General features: G+C 39.7%; 1 protein-coding gene across 1 annotated transcript in view; it reads right to left on the bottom strand.

The window, feature by feature from the left end:
* Positions 1–21522, bottom strand: part of DCC (DCC netrin 1 receptor) — a 980448-nt gene that overhangs the window by 503930 nt on the left and 454996 nt on the right. The window lies entirely within an intron of this gene.

Below are 21522 nucleotides of genomic sequence, written 5' to 3'. Positions count from 1 at the left end.
GCCTCCTTCGTCATCATGATGTTATAATGTGAAAGGGTAAATGATGCTATAATCCTGCCCTCTGAAACCCCTTATTTTGAACAGATGGATAATTGTGACCCTAAAGCTTTGACCATAAGAACTATTTTTATAATTGCAAATAAACATTATTATATGGACTGTGCCATTACTGATAGATGAACTTTATTTTTAGAGTAACCTCAATTAAGTAATCCTAATTCATTGACTCATGTGCTAATCTTCACAATTATATTACAATATTTCTATTTTCATTTTAATCTTACTCAAAATTTTTTCATTGTATGTGCATTTCAGATAAAGTTTTATTCATATATCAATTTGGGGTTCACATTCAGTTTTGCTGATCATATTTTATGTAATTTTTATTTTATAGATTTATTTTAACTCAAAATTTGCTAGGTTCAGTTTTAAATTTTATTTAGTCAATATTTAGTATATAATAAATTCCATTATATTCAATTTTAAATACTGTTGGTTTTATTTTGGATTTATTGATTTTCACAAACCTAACTTTCCGTATAATATGATGAATATTTTGCTGGAGTGAAAAGGGCAAAGGCAAAATGGTCTAGAGCAGTGATGGCGAACCTTTTGAGCTCGGCGTGTCAGCATTTTGAAAAACCCTAACTTAACTCTGGTGCCGTGTCACATATAGAAATTTTTTGATATTTGCAACCATAGTAAAACAAAGACTTATATTTTTGATATTTATTTTATATATTTACATGCCATTTAACAAAGAAAAATCAACCAAAAAAATGAGTTCGCGTGTCACCTCTGACACACGTGTCATAGGTTCGCCATCATGGTCTAGGTCAAGACATCATAATTTCATGTGGTCTCCATCCCTAACATTTAATTTTGTAACTAAGGAAATGTAGTTGGGAATAATGTACTTACATATACAAGTTACATATTTTACACAACATCGGTAAGTTATGAAAATATCTGAATACTTTTGCATATTCAGATGTATGGTCCTATATAAGTTATGCATGTTAGATAAAACTCTAAATATCTATTTTACATCTGAATGCTGGTGGCATTCAAAATGTTCATTTGCAAATTTCTAGAAATAGAATAAAACATAAAATGAAAGGGTAATTCAAAATGATACTCAACAATTGGTTCCTTTCTGTAAACTTCTTCTAGCTAAAAGAATCATACACGACACAAAATTGTGTATTAATATAATTAAACTTAATTATATTAATTATAAACTTAATTATAAACTTAATCAGATACTATTCTACATGCTTATTCAATATGCATTCTATGCTGATTTCAGACCTTAATAAACAGGGGTCAGAAATGCCTATTTAAAATTTATCAATGTAATGTTTGAAAACTTCAAATAATTGATTATTTAACAGAGTGAGAAATTATAAGTATGATTCTCTAGCTTTTTCTTTTTGTCTGTACGAAGGAAACCCTGCACATCAAAAAGCAATTCTAAGTTTATGAGGCTCTATATGGCTAGAATTAATGCTCCCAATATTGTGCTGAATTGTAGCATTCACATCTCCCAATGTTGTACAAACCAGCAATAGTATTAAAAGGAGAAGAAGTTATAGGCTATCAAGTTAGTACTATATTTTCACGGCATGAGTATGAGCACCCGGTAATGAACACTAAACTCACTGTAACTCATAAGAATGAAATGCAGTGTCGTCAGAAGAGTCATTTAATGCTCTAATGCAATGCGAACAATTCCTGTGCTTTATCCATAGGTAGATAAAGGTATAATTTTAACTAGATCCTCATGAAAAATAGTTACCTGCTCAACAAGAGCCTGCCTGTGTATGAGAACAGCCGGGTTCAGGCTCATTAGATCTCATCTGAACCCCTGTGATCATAGCACAATGGTCTTCCTATCCCTACTCTTTCCTTACCCAAATCCATTCAAAAAACGTCAAAAAATCAGTGTTCCTACATCACCCAAGTTTTTGTTTCACTCAGGAAATTCTGATGCTCCAAAACATTTTTAGTATTGTCTTACACCCCTAATTCTGGTACCCAAGAATCTAGCACAATGTACCGTCTTGGCTCATCTCTCTAACTCTTGCAAAATAATTCTCCAATCTAGTGGACCATCCTATGCCCTAAACATGACTTCCCCTTGACTTAATTCTCATGATATTTCCTCCAAAGAGGTATACCTTCTCTCCTAATATATCTATCTATCAAAACTGTAGTCATTCTTAAGATACTGAGTCAAAAAATGTCCATTTCCCTAGGCTTGCTACTAGAGATCATCTCTCAACCCTTTGAATGTCTATGTCACTCACAGATAGCATGACACAGTTGAGTGTATAAATAAAAGTCCGATAACTATTTATATGTTTATATATGTGCGTTTTTTGGTATTTTATGTACACAGAGTATATCAAATATCTACTAAAAGAAATACTTCAATATTTATTGAGGTTCGATGTGACTCTAAATATTTAAATCTACATTGCAGACATGCAAATGTTGATAATGATGTTTGAATACGTCTCCTCGCTCTCCAGCAGATTTTGTGGCATTTGGGGATGCACATTCCTAGGTGCCAGATTACTTGGGGTCACTACCCGCTTTACCATTTAACCAGCTGGGTGGGTGTGCACAAGGCCTCAGTGTTATATTTTCCTCTAGTCTAAACTCCTTTATCAAGAGCCTCATTTACTCCTCACAACAGCTCTTTCAGTATTACTGTCTTCACATTACAGATGGGACTCAAATGGGAGCAAAACTGATTCAAAGGTTTACATTATGCATGAATGTTTCAGGAAGTAAGCTTCGGGACTGAACTATTACACTTCCTGAAACACCTTATTTCCCCAACCTAAGAGAAAATATCTCAAGAGGAATTTCTTTTATATATCAGTACCTCCCCACTCCTGCTCCAAGTATATCAGCACAGCACTGGGTAAAAACGGTTATTTAATAAGAACTTTATCTCTAGATTGTCTTATAGGCAAGCTTCAGCCTGTAGTACTGTACTATTAAAAATAGCACACAAACATGTTTTTAGTGCTTTCATGGAGGTCTTTATATTATTGATTTCAGAGAGGAAGGGAGAGGAAGAGAGAAATAGAAACACCAATGATGAGAGAATCATTGAGGGGTTGCCTGCTGTACAACCCCCACTGGGGTTCGAGCCCGTAACCTGGGGATGTGCCCTGACCATGAATCAAACCATGATCTCCTGGTTCATAGGTGAATGCTCAACCACTTAGCAACACCAGCCAGGCATGGAAGTCTTTCATTGTTGACCTTGTCAAAGGCTGTTTTTAAGAATGACTTGTAGTCAAGGTCTCTGCCCTCACACTAGCCTGGCCCAGGATGCTATCCCTGCTTTAGATTTGGAAATACCTGGACTCGCTGGAAGCATCCCGTGTCAACCAGCTTACAGTTTACACATTATATGCACATCCAGGGATTAATGAGGATCAGGATCAGTTCAGGAGCCATTCACATAAAAGAACATGCGGTTTTACATATGGGAAAGTCAGACACACATTGCAGCTCCGTTTATCCCCTGTCCTAGAAATGATAAACACAGATACTTGTAATTCAAATTTTATAAGTGACTAACAGTCAGTCAAAGTCTAAGCTTCAGCCTCAGATTTTATTGATGCCAACTCTCCTGATTATAGTTGTATAAGAAGCATTAGGCGCTGTGAGAAGGCGATGTATAGCCATGATGAGCGTACCACAGAGAAATGAGTCTCACCCTGTTTATTTTGATTTCTGTAAGAGATCCTTCAGTTATTCTACAATACTGATCTGAACTCTAAACGGATTCATATATTAGTGTCTATTTATATATGTTATTTTTGTTAAATGTTACTCAAGGCTTGTTAAACAGCTATAAGCACAATTCTTTTTCTAGAACATTTACTAACTACTCATGCAAGGAGAGAATATTTTATTTTCAGCTCTTCAATAACAAAGTGCTTGAATACCTGGGGTTTAATAGTGCCAACACAGTATTGGAACCCTCCCTTCCTCAGAGACATGTCCTCAGACACAGACAGAACCAATTGTTCCTGTATATCTCCTTTGTTGCACTTATTTCAATTGTAATCAATTAACTAGAAAATTAATTTGCTAGCCATCATCCCAGCTAATCTATAAATTTCACAAAAACAGGGCTGGGTCTATTTTATTCTGTACTGTGAATTATATACATGGCATATAATTCTCCATCAAGTACATGTTGGGTGAAAAAATGTATTACTGGTAAATTAACTAGTTTAGGAAAATATCCCAGACCCTAAACAATGGGGGTTCTAGGAAAGACAGCAACAGTTAGGGAGGCAGAAAGAGAGGGAGAAAACAGGGATTTCTTCATGAAAAGTAAAACGAACAGCTGAGGCTACATAAATGGCAACCCATCAAGCCTTTCATTTGAAAAGCGATGGCATGGAGAGCAAACCTATGCCTAATGCATCCATGACAATTTTATCTAAGCCCCATAAATTTAAACTGTGGACCAGGGATGTACATGCAGAATGAGATTTCCCCATCCTCCCTTCAAATCACTGTCCCCAGGAACAAAGTTATCAGCGTCTCAGAGCCAGCCCCCGCCCATCTGGGACGGCCTGGGCGCAGGCCACAGCCATCCATCAGGTTCTGGCCAATGCGTATTTCCTCAGGAGCAAGGGACAGCCACACCGTTGGCTGTCACTAGGGCAGTGGAAACGTTAATGACAAAAGCAGCCAACATTTTTCATTTGGGGTTTTCCTTTGTGATGCTAAACAAATGGGGTAAAAAATCACCATGGCAATGAATGAAAGCTGCTAAGTCTGCAGGGACAGCCAATGTGTCAGAATTAAAATCATAAGAACAATAGTCTCCCTCCACCCATGTACCACACGGACTAGGAGAAATCTTCCCATCCGATCCTGACAGTTGGAAAGTTTGACTCTCTTCAACATGCACTCTGCTCTCCGAATCCTTTAATTCGAAACTATTTTTGCTTTTTAAGCAAAAGTGGAAGTAAAACATTTCACAGCCCAGGTTGATGCCAAGCCTCTCGGCCTCCAGGGAGACCTCTCCTCCACCCACACACTCAAATGGGGGCCTATCCCTTCGTTGAAATTCTAATCTGGAAATGGCACATTCTTCTGCTTTGCCCTCTAGCCTCTTTGCCAGACTATCAGGATCCTCATCTCCTCCTATGGAAGGTCTAATTATTAAGGAATTAAGATTCATTTAATAAAAGGAGACTTATCAATTGGGGGACAGACTCTGGGGTTGGAAACACGCCTGGCTTCTACATATTCAGCAACTTGGTGATATTTTACAGCAACTGCCCCAGGGGAGCTGCTGTTAATGCCTTGTTTACTCCAAATGAAAGCCTGAAAGCTGTGTCCCTTCCAAGCCAGACCTTGTTTACCCACCTCCCCCTTTCAATTCTCAAGTTAGCCCCAGGAAAGAGAATAGAGCTAATCCAAAGAGAAGTTCTCTAGATTTGGTACCTCTTAGTAGCCAGAAGACCAATAAAGGATTCTGGGAATTCATTATAAGCGCATTTCTGTCTCTATGTCCCTCTGAGAGTTACCATTTCCATTCTCTATTATTTAAAGGTTTTGTTTGAGTTTTAGCTTTTTAATTTTCATGGGAAAACCACAGACTCCTAGGTGGTTGGCCGAAGAGCAGTGGCTTGGAAGTGGCGAGGCAAAACACGTCTAGTAAGTGTGCCTGGGGGGTGACAGCCACCCTGGTCCAGTGTGTGAGCTTGTAAGAACCATCCATGTGGCCAATTAATTGAACATCAAAAGGATGTCATAGAAGAAGTGTGGCAGGAGGAGGAAAACTGCACATTCCACAGTCCGTCTGTCTAACTCTGCAAGATTAGGGGCACTAGGAGCACACAATGAACTCCTCTCATAAGCAAAAACACAAAAAAAATAAATGTCAGGAAGATATGTCATCAGCTGAGTCTTTCTTAGAGTCATCTTTGGGGTTTGTCCAATCTAAATGCTATAACAAACTGGTACTCTCCCAGATTTTTGAAGACTGATTATACCTACGACTTGGAACCAAGTGATCATTTTGGGACCCCCATAATCTCTGGGTGACCAAGAGCCAGTTTAAATGCTGGTCTGTCACAACCTCACCAAGTAGCCTCGCTAGATTTTTGGTCTTCAAGTCCATGGAGTAATTCAAGATTCTCCAAATCATCCTTTTTGATAATAGCCTTCGGGCCCCTGGTAGCCTACATGGTGGGGAAGCACTGAGCGATCTCTACAACTGCTTTGTTCTACCGCCTGAGAGAGCCTGGAAATTCTCTAATTTGATCAGACGTCACGTGTGCTTTGACGACACAAGTTCTACAGCTCCATGAGGGCAGCCTGGGCATGGCATCGTATGAGATTCACATCCGGCATGTTTCCTGAATGAATCATGTCAAAGACCCACTAACAGGGAAGCCCATATCCCGAACACTTAGCAGGAGATTATCCTATTGGTTTCAAAGGTCATTAAAACAAGAATCTATTGGGTTAAGATTGTTTCAAACCTTTAATTTAGCATATTATCCAAAAGGTTACATTATATTCTACCTGTCAATGTTTAAACTAAGTGCCAGTTTTTCTTATTACCAGTATCACTGAATGAATACAGACAGAGGTTGGCAAAGGTAGGTTTACAGTTGTGAGGATAAGACAGGTGTTTATTCTTCTATTATTTGTTAATTATTGTATCATGTATGCGTATTGCAACTGTAAACCTACTTTTACCCAGCCTCTACTGGGCACTGTGTAAGGCAGAGTATATATGGATGAAGTCTAGCCTCTGCATTGCAGTAAAGGGCACTACTGAAGTTCTCTCACAACATTTTTTACTCTCAGTTTGTTCCAAGGACCAACATCCTCTAAAAATGAATGACTTTTTTTCTGTCGTAAATATGCACTGAGTCCTATATTTAGAATTGGTAGACAGAGACCAAAGAAAGGAGAAACCTAAATGGAGTACAGTTTCAATAGAAGGAGGCAGCAGAGAGAGTAGTGTCAGCTCAAAACCTGTATTTCAGTATATAACTGATTAAACTCAATTTGATAATAGCCAAGAGCCACATCAAATATAGCAAAAGAATTTTGTTTTTTTCCTCTCAGAATTTTAGTTTCTATTTCCTCCCCCATGAAATCAATCTGTAATATGAGAATCAAGAAATCCCAGCAGAAATAATATCTTTGATTAAAGACTTCTGGTGAATCTATTTAATTTTAATTTGGATTTGGAAGTTCCTACTGGGAGAAAATTGAAGCTAATAAAACACATTTGCATGCTATGCATTCGCACAATAAAAATGAAACACCAAAATATTTCTGCTTAACTGTTGAACTTGTGTGATTTTTGTATTCTCTTTTTATTTTATTTTTTTAAATATTTTATTGACTTTTTACAGAGAGGAAGGGAGAGGGATAGAGAGTTAGAGACATTGATGAGAGAGAAACATCGATCAGCTGTCTCCTGCACACCCTCTACTGGGGATGTGCCCGCAACCAAGGTATATGCCCTTGACCAGAATCGAACCAAGGACCCTTCAATCCGCAGGACAACGCCCATCCACTGAGCCAAACGGGCCAGGGCATGTATTCTCTCTTTTTAGAGAAATCTTGATAAAATCAAAACTTTTTAAAGAATTATGAAAATTTGGGGTAGCTTGACCCAGAGTAAGCAAATATACCTGACATAATGAGGTATGCATGAGGAAAAACATTGTTTGGCCTTGAAGATCATAGTTTGGTAAGGGTTTCACACTCACCTGGCTCAATGTCCACCACAAGAGTCTGAACTAATCATTTAGTCCAACTGATGTTTTTGTGCACTTGGTCCCTAGGCATTATTTTGCTGTAGAAGAATGTCAGTAAATTGGAGAAGAGTAAAGCATCCTTCATGAAAATTCTTTAGTTGCGGAATCCTTCTCCTGGCCCGATTGTATTGTCTGATACTTGAACCAAGGAGGAAGGTGGAAGAGGACATGCTTGGGCAGTCAGAGATAAAACCCCCCCTGCTTCTAAGGGAGCCAGATGTGTGTTACAGGTGTATGTAGTTGGAAGTGAAATACTCCTTTAGAGTAGCTTTACGCCTCAATAACAGAGTACTTTACACACTTTTTATAAAAGCACAAACAAAACGACTTCCAAGTTTATGATCTTATGACCTATGAGTGTAAAAAGAAGTCTTAAAGTATGGAGAAGTAGTTCTTAAGAAGAAGCATGGCTCCATCACTAGAACATAAGCTTTGAAGAGCAGTGTTTGTATATGTGTGTGTTGATGCAGATGCATATGTAGGTATATGTGTGTATGTATAGTTATATATGCACAACTATAGTCAAATACACATACCTCTCTTTCCAGTGAATTTATGTATGCATAACACACATCTACCTCACATATATCTTTGCAGAGATATATAGTTAACTATTGAATTTGGGCAAAGCAATCATATTATCATAGTGCATTGTTCTTTGTTGCTAAAGAGTAATTTTATCTTAAATAACTCAAATAATTAACAGGAGATTTTCACCATTATAATATATATATATATATACATATATATATATATATTATATGGTTTCCCTTTATAAAACATAACACCTTTCCTACACGTCCTTTCCACTAAACTTTTCAAGTTACCAGAGAATTTAGATCTAAAAAAATAAGCTGACTCCAGTTCCATCATTTAGAGAAATGGTAATAGTCTTATAAATCATAAGCTTGTCCAGAATACAGAACTTTAATATGATTCAGACTCATCAGACAAGATGCCTTATTATTCACACCAAGCTGAACTGCTAATTTTCAGAGACAAATGCACCTGTGGAGAAAGAAATCATATCTTTAAATTGCATTATCCGCTGACAAGACCACATACTGTTTGTCCTTGTTCTTAATACAGAAACCAGAGGGTGTAAATCCCTTCATCTTTCTGTCAGCACTTCCGGCCAGGGTGTTAATGGCCTACAGCCAGGAAGTTGTATAGGCTTCCAGCCAATCAGCAAGGAGACCATTTAATGGGCTTTTCAAACAGGAAGCACAATTTGGGGAGGTGGGGGAGCTCAGTGCTAATGCATTTAGATGGAAACATCTTTTAAATCTCCAATTAAAACAAGGGACAAGCAATCTTAATCCTTTGTGACATAGAGTGGGGAGAAGAGACTCACTTCATTTATTAAGGGAAAGGCTAATTTTACTGATGGCAACTACATTATCAGCATCTCAGCAGATTTCTTTTCAGAGACTAAACCCAGTCTGCCCCTGCCAGGATGAAAGTACTCTGAGTTTCTCCAGAGAGAAGCATTAGACAGGTCTCCTGCTTGTTAAAACCAACGCATCCAAGGGAAGACGGTTTTGTCTGGTACACAGGCTGTGAACTGTCTAATTCGGAGACAAATTGACCACATTAATGACGACCAGTAACAGTTGGCTAAGCTAGACCGTGAGGCTGTGGAAATTCACCTTTTGAAATGCTTTGGGGAAAAGGGCGTCATAAAATTGAGATAAACTACTGTTTTAAACATCTTGGAAAATTTATTATTTGGTATCCACAAGGGTTGTATTATTAGAGCAATAAAGATTATATAAGTTGTAAGCAATTTATTCAAACATGTTAATGAATGGGTGGGGAAATGATCATTGTGGACAAGATCTAAAAATAGAAGTTTACGCAATTGTGTCTTTAAGTCTTAATTGCATAGTATTAAAACTCTGGACATCCTTTCTTTGCCTTTTGCTGGTATTAACTCATTGCAGCTAAAATGACACATATAGAAAAAACATAATATTAAGTATTAAGCAGCACAAAAGGTAGAAAATAACATGCTTGACTCTCCATTTCTACAAAGACAGACTAATGCTAGCTTAAAAAAAGAAGCCACGGAGACATTTTTCTAAAACATTAGGAGAAGAGATGGTACAAGCCTAGATGGATGAGCCTGCTGAATTAGGCCAACAAGTTGCAGAGCGAGAGCAGGATTTAGATAAAAGCACAAGTAATCTACAACGTCTTAATTGGAGATAAAACTTAGAGTCAGTGTTGCAACACCTGCTAGGAGCTCCTGTCTGATTCAAAATCTTGCTGTTCTTTCATTTAATCTGGGCAGATCTCACACACTTACCATGGCCACTCTGTTTCTATCTAGTCCTGCTCAGATTGCACTAGAATAATAGTATTAGGACACCAGAACATTTGGAAGCAAAAAGTCTGTGGCACGAGTCAGCAAGCTATAAATCTGTGGGCTAAATTTGGCCTGTCATCTGTGTTTGTAGGTCCAGCAAGCTAAGAACAGTTGAACAAAATAAAGAATATATATATATTTCATGAAATGTGAAAATTATATGCAACTCAAATAGCAGTATCCATAAAACAAAGTTTAATTGGGACATAGACGCACCCCTTTGTTTACTGATTGTCTATGGCTGTTTCCAAGCTACCAGGACAGTTGCATAGTTGTGTCAGAGACTAAATGGACTGCAAATGTGGAAATATTTACTATCTGGTCCTTTAGAGAAGTTTGGCTCCTTGTCTATGGTAGAGTTGACTCAGGAGTTCTAGATTAACTAGGTCCATTTCATGTACATTTCAGTCAATGTGATTGGAAGAATAACCTACCCCCCTGGCATACTTGAGCTCTATGATCTATTGCGCAAAAATAATCACTTCGTATCTTAACGTTTCATGTAGACAGGGCCCCAGAGGGTGCTTGCTCACTTCAAATGAAACTTTTATGAAAAGAAGTAAAAGGAAAAGAAGCAAAGGTTTATGAGACAGTTTTCTTCTACTTTCTTTTAGGTCCAATTTGATTTCTACAGCAACTTAGATAGTAACGAGTGATAGAGTATTGGTTAGAGCAAAAATTGTGGAATCCCCAGAACCTAGTATTAGAGAACTTTAAGCAAAGGAGCCCTTTTCAGTACCCTTATCTCCAAATTGCAATCAATGCAATTTTTCAGGTTTTCTTCCCAAGCCTTCTGCTTGAAATAAATTCAAGGTAGTGTTATAAAGTGATGACTTTACTAGTATGTCTGGGTGTGTGAGTTATAGCTATGAGAGATTTTTTTTGTTTTGTTTGTTTTTCTTATTATTCTTACTAATATTCCCATGGATCAAATAATTTTAAGACCAATTCGAAGGTAGTGTTATAAAGTGATGACTTTACTAGTATGTCCGGGTGTGTGAGTTATAGCTATGAGAGATTTTTGTTTGTTTGTTTTTCTTATTATTCTTACTCATATTCCCATGGATCAAATAATTTTAAGACCAATTCCTTTTGAAGTGCTTTTAGGTGCTCCAGAACATTAATTTATTTATTCAACGTTTATTGAGCACCTAATATGTGCCAGAAACTTCTCCATTAAGAAAAAGGTAATAAATGAAAGACATAAAACACCCTACCCTAGTAAAATCTATATACTTTTAAGAGAAATCCGACATTAAACAAATAAATCAGTAAAAATAAAGTCTGAGCGAGGGGACTGAATATCCTGGGGGAAAAATAAGTCAGGAAAGGGAGTTAAGTGTGTGGAGGTTGGGAGCGTTGGCAATTTTAAGTAAAGGAAGCTCAGGGAAAGCTTTACTGAGAACAAAGGTCTCAAAGGGGTGAGGAGGAGACCATGCCATGCTCTGTGGGACCAGACACGTCAACAGAGGCAAACTCACATGCCAAGACCTCAAGGAGGGGGCATTTGGGTCCTATGGAGAGTGCATCATTGAATAAGTCCCCAAACTACTCTAAAGGTCTGTCCATGTGTGTGAGAGAAATAAAGTTAAGAAACATTTCAAATCTAAGGGAAAAGCGTGTTGTACTGTGTACACAAGAGGCAGATAGTGAGGTGTCGGGAGAGAAGCTCATTCTTTCAAGCTCAGAAAATAAAGATGGTGTTTCTAGAAGAGACGGATTTTATAGATTGCTTGGAGGGATGGCTATGAGGCAGAGTGGAAGGAGGGCAAGGCTAGCAATGCACGTGATCAGAAAACACTTGTGCAGCACCATCATTAGAGTGGTACTCATTTGGTTTGTGTTGCATGATGAAGTGGATGACAGAGAAACATTAGAAAATTTAGTGGAAAATCAAAGGGAAGAGAGATTAAAGAGGGAGAAGGTAGCTAGTGGAAGATCAGAAGTCCTGGGGAAGAGATTGTGAGCTTAATACCACCGGCATGAAGGACAAATGTATATACTATGGCTGCAGAAATGAGGTAAAATACTCAGGAAAGAGAATAAGTACCATTATGGATAATATAGCTTTAACATGCTAAATTGGTGCATAGGTTGGGGTGATAGGACACGAGAAAACAGATTCATAGGTAGGTAAATAGGAAATATTATTTGCCTCTAAATGGTTCATTTGTCTCATAACTTTAACTGACCTTACTTAGTTGACTGGAAAGAACAGATGTCCAAAACTTTCCTGAAGTTTCATGTGTTGGCCCTTGGTTAATCAAAGGGCTTCTGTGGACATGGCATAGCTTCATTTGGGTAAAAGATTTCACAAATGGTGGGTCGCTCTTGTGCCAGCATCAAAGGGCTTCTGTGGACATGGCATAGCTTCATTTGCCAGTAGGTATGTTCACCTCTGCAGGCCTGCCTTTTCTGTAGAGCCCGAGTGTTCTAAGTGCTAAAGCTTTCATGCAGGTAGAATGCAGGGCTGCAGGAAAAACCTCAAACTTCCCATTCTACACTCCCCGTGGCGAGCTGGTCTGCTGATTGACGCATCCTGCACACAGCGAGCGTTCAATAGCTTTATGTGAATGAATGAAATGCTTTTCCCTCACCATTCTGTACACTATTTACTGTGAGATGGAGAGCAGGGCAATATTTGCAAATGTTGAGGAGACAATTTTAGAGAAGACCTTGACCCTTGAAGGCTTAGGGAATGATCTTGTTGCTTCTGTTTATATAGAAATTGTGTGCCTATTGCAGGGAGGTGGGCTTGGGTGGGGCCTGTGGGAAGATGAAAATCTTTTTTTAAGAACTTAAAAGCCAGTGTGCCATGGATTTCAAATAGTAAGATTTGAACATCACAGGAAGTGTTAACATGTTATGAGTAGGCAATCAGTAGGATTAACACAGTTGATCTGGGATAATTTGGAAATTTTCAAAAGGCCGTCTTTCATTGTTCTTACAGTAAGGGCATAATAGTTCATTTCTTTTTTATAACTTTTTAATAAAAGTTCTTCTATCAAAGCATAATAGCTCATTTCTTTTTATAGTCAGTATTTCTGACTTGAAATGATCAGGAGTCCAAATAACTAATAAAGAGTGGTGAAGATTTTTTTAAGTGTCATATAATCACTGAGCTCTTTCAACTGATCAAAGCGCTCTCAGCAGGAGCAGTAACCCCTATTAGACGATATGTAATCACTAGATCAGCGCAATAATACCGTTTCATCCACTTCAGAAACACTGTGGGCATGGTCGACGGCTTTGCCTTGGGGGTTTTTACTTTATTATATTTCGTGGACATGTTGAACATCATCAGTCAGGTTAGGGTTAGGCCAAGTACAGGGGTAAGCCTCCTGTTTCTTCTATGAAGCGGTTAAGCATTGGACCAATCCCAAGTAGACCTCAACAATGGTTAAAGCGAAAGGAGGAGCAAGTCCAGCTCTCACACCAGCTTGTGATCTTGGGGGTAGCCACATCACCAGAACAGGACACTCTTAACATCTGTCCAATGTGGAAAAGAACACTGTATTTGCCCAGACTATCTTACTACTATCTTACTAGTTTGTCATGGTGATTATCCAAGATAAGGCATAGTGGTGCTCGTTTGAGAATGGAAAGGAAGATACTTTAATTATGGAAGGTCCCTGGGTTTTGAACACTTGCTCCCCCAAACCTTCCTACAAGCCAGCATGGGCCCCCCCTCCAAAGGCTGTGACCTTCCACAGAAATCATCCAGGCAGGCTGCCATCCTCTACCGTCTTCCCTTATCAGTGAACTCCCATCCGGGACACCCCTTTCCAGCAGTTTTCCAAATGGCTATTAACCTCCAATTTGATATTTAAATTCTCTTGGTCTCCAGCCTCAGAAGGGCCATGTTTCAGGGACAAGGAACTCAGCAGACCCCAAAGAGCTAGAAGAAGCCATTAAAAGGAGACCAGGGACAGTGGCAGAATGTTATGCCTCTATTAAGTAATATGCCACCAGAATATGGGTAGGTCTGAGCACCCATCCACAATTACATACACACATGCTTCTGCGTGTTTTGAGTTGCAGATAAAGTCTGCTCATAAACTGAGAACTGTCAAGGTCATTAAAATGGTTTTTCCTCCTGATTTATGCCACCATCACTGCAGTGACTGCCAGTACTACTTGTAATAATCTGCATATTGGACATGGGAACTGATATTCTTGAATTCTAATTCCAGTTCAAGAATTCATTTAAACATTGGGCAGGCCACGTCCCATTAATCCAACTGTGAAATGGGTGTGGTAGCCCTACTTCCTACAGGGCATCTTCAGAAAGACTGAAAGCGATTTTTTTTTTTTTTGGTCTAGATTTTAGAGAGGGGAAGGGAGGGAGAGAGAGAAACATCAATCAGTTGCCTTCTGTAGGCTCCCTGACCAGGGACTGAACCTGCAACCTAGGTGTGTGCCCTGACCAGGAATCGAACACCACCTCCTGGGGTATGGGACTATGCTCCAACCACTGCGCAACACTGGCCAGGCCTGAAAGTGATTATTTTATGCAGGAAACATTAAAATACTACTTGTATAGAATTGGCCCTTGCTATCTAAATATATAAAAAAGAACAATACTTATTTTCATTAGAAAATCAGAGTGAGATTCCAACAATGTACATTTGTGAAAACAAGCCAGTCATTCTAACTCCCCCTTTCCAGTAAGCTCTTTGGTATTAATTTACATCTTTTGAAAAACTCCTGGCCAGCATTTAGTCTAAAAAGGAAGTTCTAATTATGAGGAGATTATTATTTTCTCATTTGCACAGATTTGGCTCATTAGAGCTGTAATCCTTTTCCCTCAGCCCACAGAGTGAAAGCAACCCCTTCCTATGATTCTGAGAGTGAAATTGGCTATCTTAATAAAAGTTCAAATCACAGCAATGGGAAGACCTGGCCAATATGACCTTTAACAATAACAATGCCCACAGAGGAGCCCAATTCTCACATTCCGTTTGAGGATCTCCTTAGTAATTGTTCATGAAAGTCACTGGGCTTCATCTTGGTGCCTTCATAAAAATATGATGTTAAATTCAAATTATGCAATATAACATCATGGTGTCTACCCAGCCAAATTCAAATGACATTCAGTTTATGCTTCTCTAATCTCTCCGAGTGCTTCAGTGGGTCATTTATAGAATTGAGTCTTAATGGCTGGAAATTAAATTAGAAAGGAAATATGCATCATGCTTCTACTGCACTAAAATGAAAACTTCTTTTTCTAGTTAAGTGGCCCATTTTTTTTCTCTTTTGGATATTTAACAAGAAAAAAGAACGAATTTAATAGAGTGATCTTATTAATGCTACACTAGCCCTTTTATTAGCATGTGTCTTTAGAGCAAAGATAGCGAAATGTTACTCAAACATGTCTACAGCCTGGATTGACTAAAAGCACATCCTTCTCACACTACTTCATTAGGCAGTTACTTAGTGTCTGTTTTCTTTTAAGTATGTATTTCTTAAAGTTTTCCAGTTGCATTTGACGTATGCTTAATGTTTGTTTTTCACCAATATCCAATCTGTGTAAGAAGGAATAGGCATAATATCATTTTTTACCTCCCCTCACTCCCAAATGAAACTGTAATCCACATGTAATGGTGATGAGTCAGTTAAATCACAAAACACTTATGAAGCAGGAAAATTAAAAGAGGATGCGAGTCAGTTTAAACATGTGGAAAGGAACCCACTGACCTAAAGCTAAGACCTACAATAATAGCCTGAAGAGGAAGAGTTGGTAGTTGAGACCATAATTTCATCGTATTCATACATAATCTGTTATATAGCAGTTATTCCTACTCTGTGGGCTAAGGAGCCAGGGTTGTTCATGCTTTAGCGTCATGGAAAGGAGTTCTTGAATCAACATACATATCAATCATTGTTTCACAGCTACTAAGTGCATTCAGGACTATTTTCCAAGAATACAGAGATACTGGTATCACCAATAAAATAAATATTTTTATTAAATTCATAATAATAGATATTGGCACTTTTTTGTTGCTGTTGTTTTTAAATTAGTGGCTATCAAAAGAGTAATTCTTTTATTTTGTTATAAAAACTCTTTAAAGTATGTCTTTATAAACCAGTGGTTCTCAACCTTCCTAATGCCGCGACCCTTTAATACAGTTCCTCATGTTGTGGTGACCCCCAATTTCATTGTTACAAATTGAATATAATTAAAGCATAGTGATTAATCACAAAAACAATATGTAATTATATATGTGTTTTCCGATGGTCTTAGGCAACCCCTGTGAAAGGGTCGTTCGATCCCCAAAGGGGTCGCGACCCACAGGTTGAGAACCGCTGTTATAAACAGAAGACATAAAATTTTAAATTACACACACTCACACACACACATACACATGTGTGCACTCACAACAGATGTTCCCCAACTTATGATGGGGCTCTGTCCCAATATACCCAACATAAGTTGAAAATATCATAAATTGAAATGCATATAATACACCTGACCTACCAAACATCATAACTTAGCCTAGCCTACCTTAAAGGTGCTCATAACACTCACATTAGCCTACACTTGGGAAAAAACCCCTAAAAGCCTATTTTATGATGCTTGAGTATCATACCACATCACATATCACTAGACCAGGAAAAGACAAAATTAAAAATTCTAAGAATGATTTCTACTGAATGTGTATTGCTTTTACGTACCATTGTAAAATTGAAATTTCATAGGTCAAACCATCATAAGGTGGAGACTGTCTACATTCATACATATATGCATATATACACACATCACGCACACTATCTATATATATAAAAGCCTAAGCGACTGTTACGACCAAATGACCAGAACGACTGGTTGACCAGTCACTATGATGCACACTGGCCACCAGGGGGCAGATGCTCAATGCAGGAGTTGCCCCCTGGTGGTCAGTGCACTCCCACAGCCAACACCCAGCCAACCTCCTGCAGCTGCCCAACCTCCCCCCAGCCAGCCGGCCCTGATAGGAACCTCCTGTGGCCCCTCCCCCCCGGCTGGCTGGCCAACCTCCCGCAGCCCCTCCCCCTAGCCAGCCAACCTCCCGTGGCCTTACCCCTCCCCCCTCAAACAGGCAGCCCCAATCCACCCTGATTAGGACTGGGTGAGACGGCCCCATCGTCCCGATCACTGGCCAGGCCAAGGGACCCCACCCATGCACGAATTCGTGCACCAGGCCATTAGTCTATAATATGTAATAATACATATTTAAATTAACAGCTGACAGCATGCAACTGATAACACCAACCCAAATCTTTTTTTTTTTTTTATTGATTTTTTACAGAGAGGAAGGGAGAGGAATAGAGAGTTAGAAACATCGATGAGAGAGAAACATCGATCAGCTGCCTCCTGCACACCTCCTACTGGGGATGTGCCTGCAACCAAGGTACATGCCCTTGACTGGAATCGAACCTGGGACCTTTCAGTCCACAGGCCGATGCTCTATCCACTGAGCCAAACCAGTCAGGGCGAACCCAAATCTTTTAAAGACTTTTGTTGTCCTGGGCTGAATGACTCCTCTTAACTCCAACCTTCATAAGAATGTAGACTCTAATGTCATTTCAATCACCACCATCATGGCATTTTGTCAGATTATATACATGTCCCTTTAACAGTAACATATTTCCTCCATCCCCATAACAACTCCATCCTGATAACTTGAGGTACAAGTGATTTCGTCCTGGGCTGAATGACTCCTCTTAACTCCAACCTTCACAAGAATGTAGACTTTAATGTCATTTCAATCACCACCATCATGGCATTTTGCCAGATTATATACATGTCCCTTTAACAGTAACATTTCCTCCATCCCCATAACAACTCCATCCTGATATCTTGATGTATAAGTGATTTTTCCCATTTTACAAGTAAGGAAATGGAGGCTCAGAGAGGTTCATGGAGCCTTGCCTTTGTCCACAGCAGCAAATTCCTAGTAGACTTGGAACGAAAACCTACAATTATCGATTCCCTTCTGCGTGTGGTCTTCGTACCACATCAAGGTCACCTCCTCACTGACAAAATAAGTCATTGAGTGAATTATTAATGAAAATAGCATTTCGAAACTTTATAAAACTTGTACACAAATAGAGCATATTATTCTATTTACTATTGCATCTATGATTGTAAAAAGTAGAAGGAGAAAAAAAGTAAAGACAAAGACAAATTTTATTTTAGCCTTTCTAAGCCTTACTCCTCATTCGGATCAAATTATTGGAACCGTCATACTTTGTCAGGGATGCTCTTAGTAAAGATAACAGGTTGGGAAAGGAGAAAAGATAAATAAAACCTGAAAATGGCCGAGGGAGAGATCAGGCGTGGAGCACAGTGCAGGACGGGAGGGAAGTGAGCAGATGGGATGGTTGGGCTGTTTCACAGAGAAGAGCTCCATGCAGAGTGTTAAGGGAAGCCAGACACCAGAGCACGACCCTCCAGTGTCTGCCTGATTCCTGGGGGGTGGATCGCATCCTCGTGCAAACCACCTCTTCATTCCTCTGTCAGCAACGAGTTGGGAGGCCGCCTAGCTTGTGGGCCTGACCCCGGAAGCCACTTCTGACAGCTTCACTTCTGCAACCCAGGTCCTGGCTTTCACTCCTGTGGGGGCCAATTATCTCTGCTCGGAGAAAGAGCATCACCGCCGGCCTCTGGCAGGCCTCTCAGAAGGCATACCCTTCCTTACGGGTCAGGGGAGACACCTTCAGATAGGAAGACACCAAAGATTTCCTTTCTAGCATTACACACAGCCCCGGACACTGCTGGTGGGCTTCGTGGGATGGATAACTAACACACAGCTTCAATAAACGTGAGGGCCTCCAATGCAGTGCTGTGTGCTCCAGCTGATACTCAGTGATAAACAGAAGAGCATTAATGGCTGCTTGCGGGATGCCCAGGGCGCGTGAGAGCCTAGTGAGTAAACCGACTGTTTTAGGCATCGGATGCCTGGTTAATGAGTAAGTGATAGGCCTTTTCTAATACTACTCAGTTTCAAAAAATAAAAAAAATTTGTTCCTAAAAGAGCAAAACATGGAAAGAATTCCATAGAAACTTACCAGTGGATTAGGATTGGTTTAGTCTTGATTTTACTTTTTAATATGCCTAGGAAATGCTAATTCCTCTATTTTCATCTACCCCACCCCACCCCAAAGTCACACCCACCCCAACCATCAGGCCAATCACTTCAAGGGTTTGAGAGGTATTCCATAAACTGGCTCGGTCTGGATACAGGTTTATGAGCACTGGATAAATGAGTGGTTGTAATTTGCCCTCTTGATGCAAAATAGGATCAAAAGAAGCCAAATGAGCCTTGCAGACAGAGTGTTAATGGTGTTTCTCACTGGGATGTGAAATCAGAGGCACAGAGCACAGGAAACAGCCCCAAAATCTATCAGAATTCCCTGTCTCATAGCCTGTGCTCAGTGTTCCTACTCTACAGATGAAGACACCAGTAGAGCGAGGTCAAGGAAGGCCATTTGCTGCAAACAGGGCGGGTGATACTTTGTGTACTGGGCACGGAGTTCCACACTCCTTACTGCTAGTGCTTTGAGTTTTTACTGTAACTCTTGCCTCACTTCTTGTAAAAAAAAACCCAAAGACTGGGACTCTTCACTTGCTCATGAGCCGTGATACTCACCAATGATGTTTGCATGTTGGCCCCTCCCTACCCTGTCTGCTCATTACACCTGTGGCCTTGGTCCCTCACTCAGGAGCAGTGAGAGCCCCATGTATTGGGATACCAGAATTCCTGCTTCTAGGCTCTGGAAATCATGCAATTTGCTACTGTTTCCTGGGTTGATCAGTCAAGTCCCTGCAGGAAAACAAAATAAACAAAGCCCCGAGGAACAGTGACGGCGTCACTTGCTACTTCCCATAGCATCTCTGCCACGTGTTAGGTCTACCTACTTGGCTTTCCTGAAAAATCCAGACATCTGGTTTCCCTGCTACTTACATACCTTGACAGTATATGTACTGTTTCATAAGATGGTTGTGGGATTTAATGGGCATGAGAAGTTGCTCAGTACAATATTTGGCATATAGTAAGCAGTTAGAAATGAATGTTATCTCCCGGAGGCTGATTCCTAACTATTTTAGGACCTGATGGTACTAGACCATTTTCTTTTGTTAAGTCATTTTTTAAATATATTTTTATTGATTTAAGAGAAGAAGGGAGAGGGAGAGAGAGGTACAAACATCAATGATGAGGGAATCATTGATCAGCTGCCTCCTGCATGTCCCACACTGAGGATCAAGCCCGCAACCCAGGCAGGTGCCCTGACCCATGTACCCTGACTAGGAAGCAAACCATGACCTCCTGGATCATGGGTCAATGCTCAACCACTGAGCCACACTGACTGGGCTTGTTCATTCATTTACTTACTCCTTTGAAACTGCTTAGAGAGGGTCTATGCCAGCTGTGGGCAAACTATGGCCCGCGGGGCCGGATCCGGCCTGTTTGAAATGAATAAAACTAAAAAAAAAAAAAAAGACCGTACCCTTTTATGTAATGATGTTTACTTTGAATTTATATTAGTTCACACAAACACTTCATCCATGCTTTTGTTCCGGCCCTCCGGTCCAGTTTAAGAACCCATTGTGGCCCTCAAGTCAAAAAGTTTGCCCACCCCTGGTCTATGCTGTGCCCAGCTCTCTGCTAGGCACGGAACTCTGAACCTGACCTTCTGCTGCCTGGTCTATAAAAGCAACATGATATACCAAGCACTAGATATACCAGCACCTGCCCTGGTCCTGCTCAACTCTGGAGTCTCCTCGCTTGTGCCTTTTGTCTCTACTCGTGTCTGTGCCCAAACTCCACATCACTACGTCTCACTGTCCCAGCCCTGCCATTTGGTCCTCTGGGAGAAATTCAAAACATATAAAATCAAATTAAAGGATACAATAAAATGGGAAGTGTAAAGCCAGAAACTTTGGGGCAGAAACAGAGTATTTCAAGAGGTAGAATTATTAACTATAGTAAAACCATCACTATAACCTTGACTTACTTTTATAATCACTGACTTATTGGCTCTTATTAGACAGTAATAATAGTACCTGCCACCCTGCGTGGCTGTGTGGATCAAATGAGAATACAAATCTACAGATTCCACAGTAGTCATTCGATAAATGCCAATTTCTCAATAATTGTAACTACTAACCATAATAACTCATCGAAATATTCATATGCTGGTTATTTAAGTGACACAGGAAAGGAAAAGAAGCTTACAAAATGTTTTAAAAATGACCATCTCGCCGAACTGGTTTGGCTCAGTGGATAGAGCGTCGGCCTGCGGACTCAGGGGTCCCAGGTTCGATTCCGGTCAAGGGCATGT

This window comes from Myotis brandtii, unplaced genomic scaffold, assembly GCF_000412655.1.
Source record: "Myotis brandtii unplaced genomic scaffold, ASM41265v1 scaffold200, whole genome shotgun sequence".
NCBI lineage: Eukaryota > Metazoa > Chordata > Mammalia > Chiroptera > Vespertilionidae > Myotis > Myotis brandtii.
The sequence above is the reverse complement of the archived record's forward strand: the minus strand, read 5'-3'. Positions and strand labels throughout refer to the sequence as shown.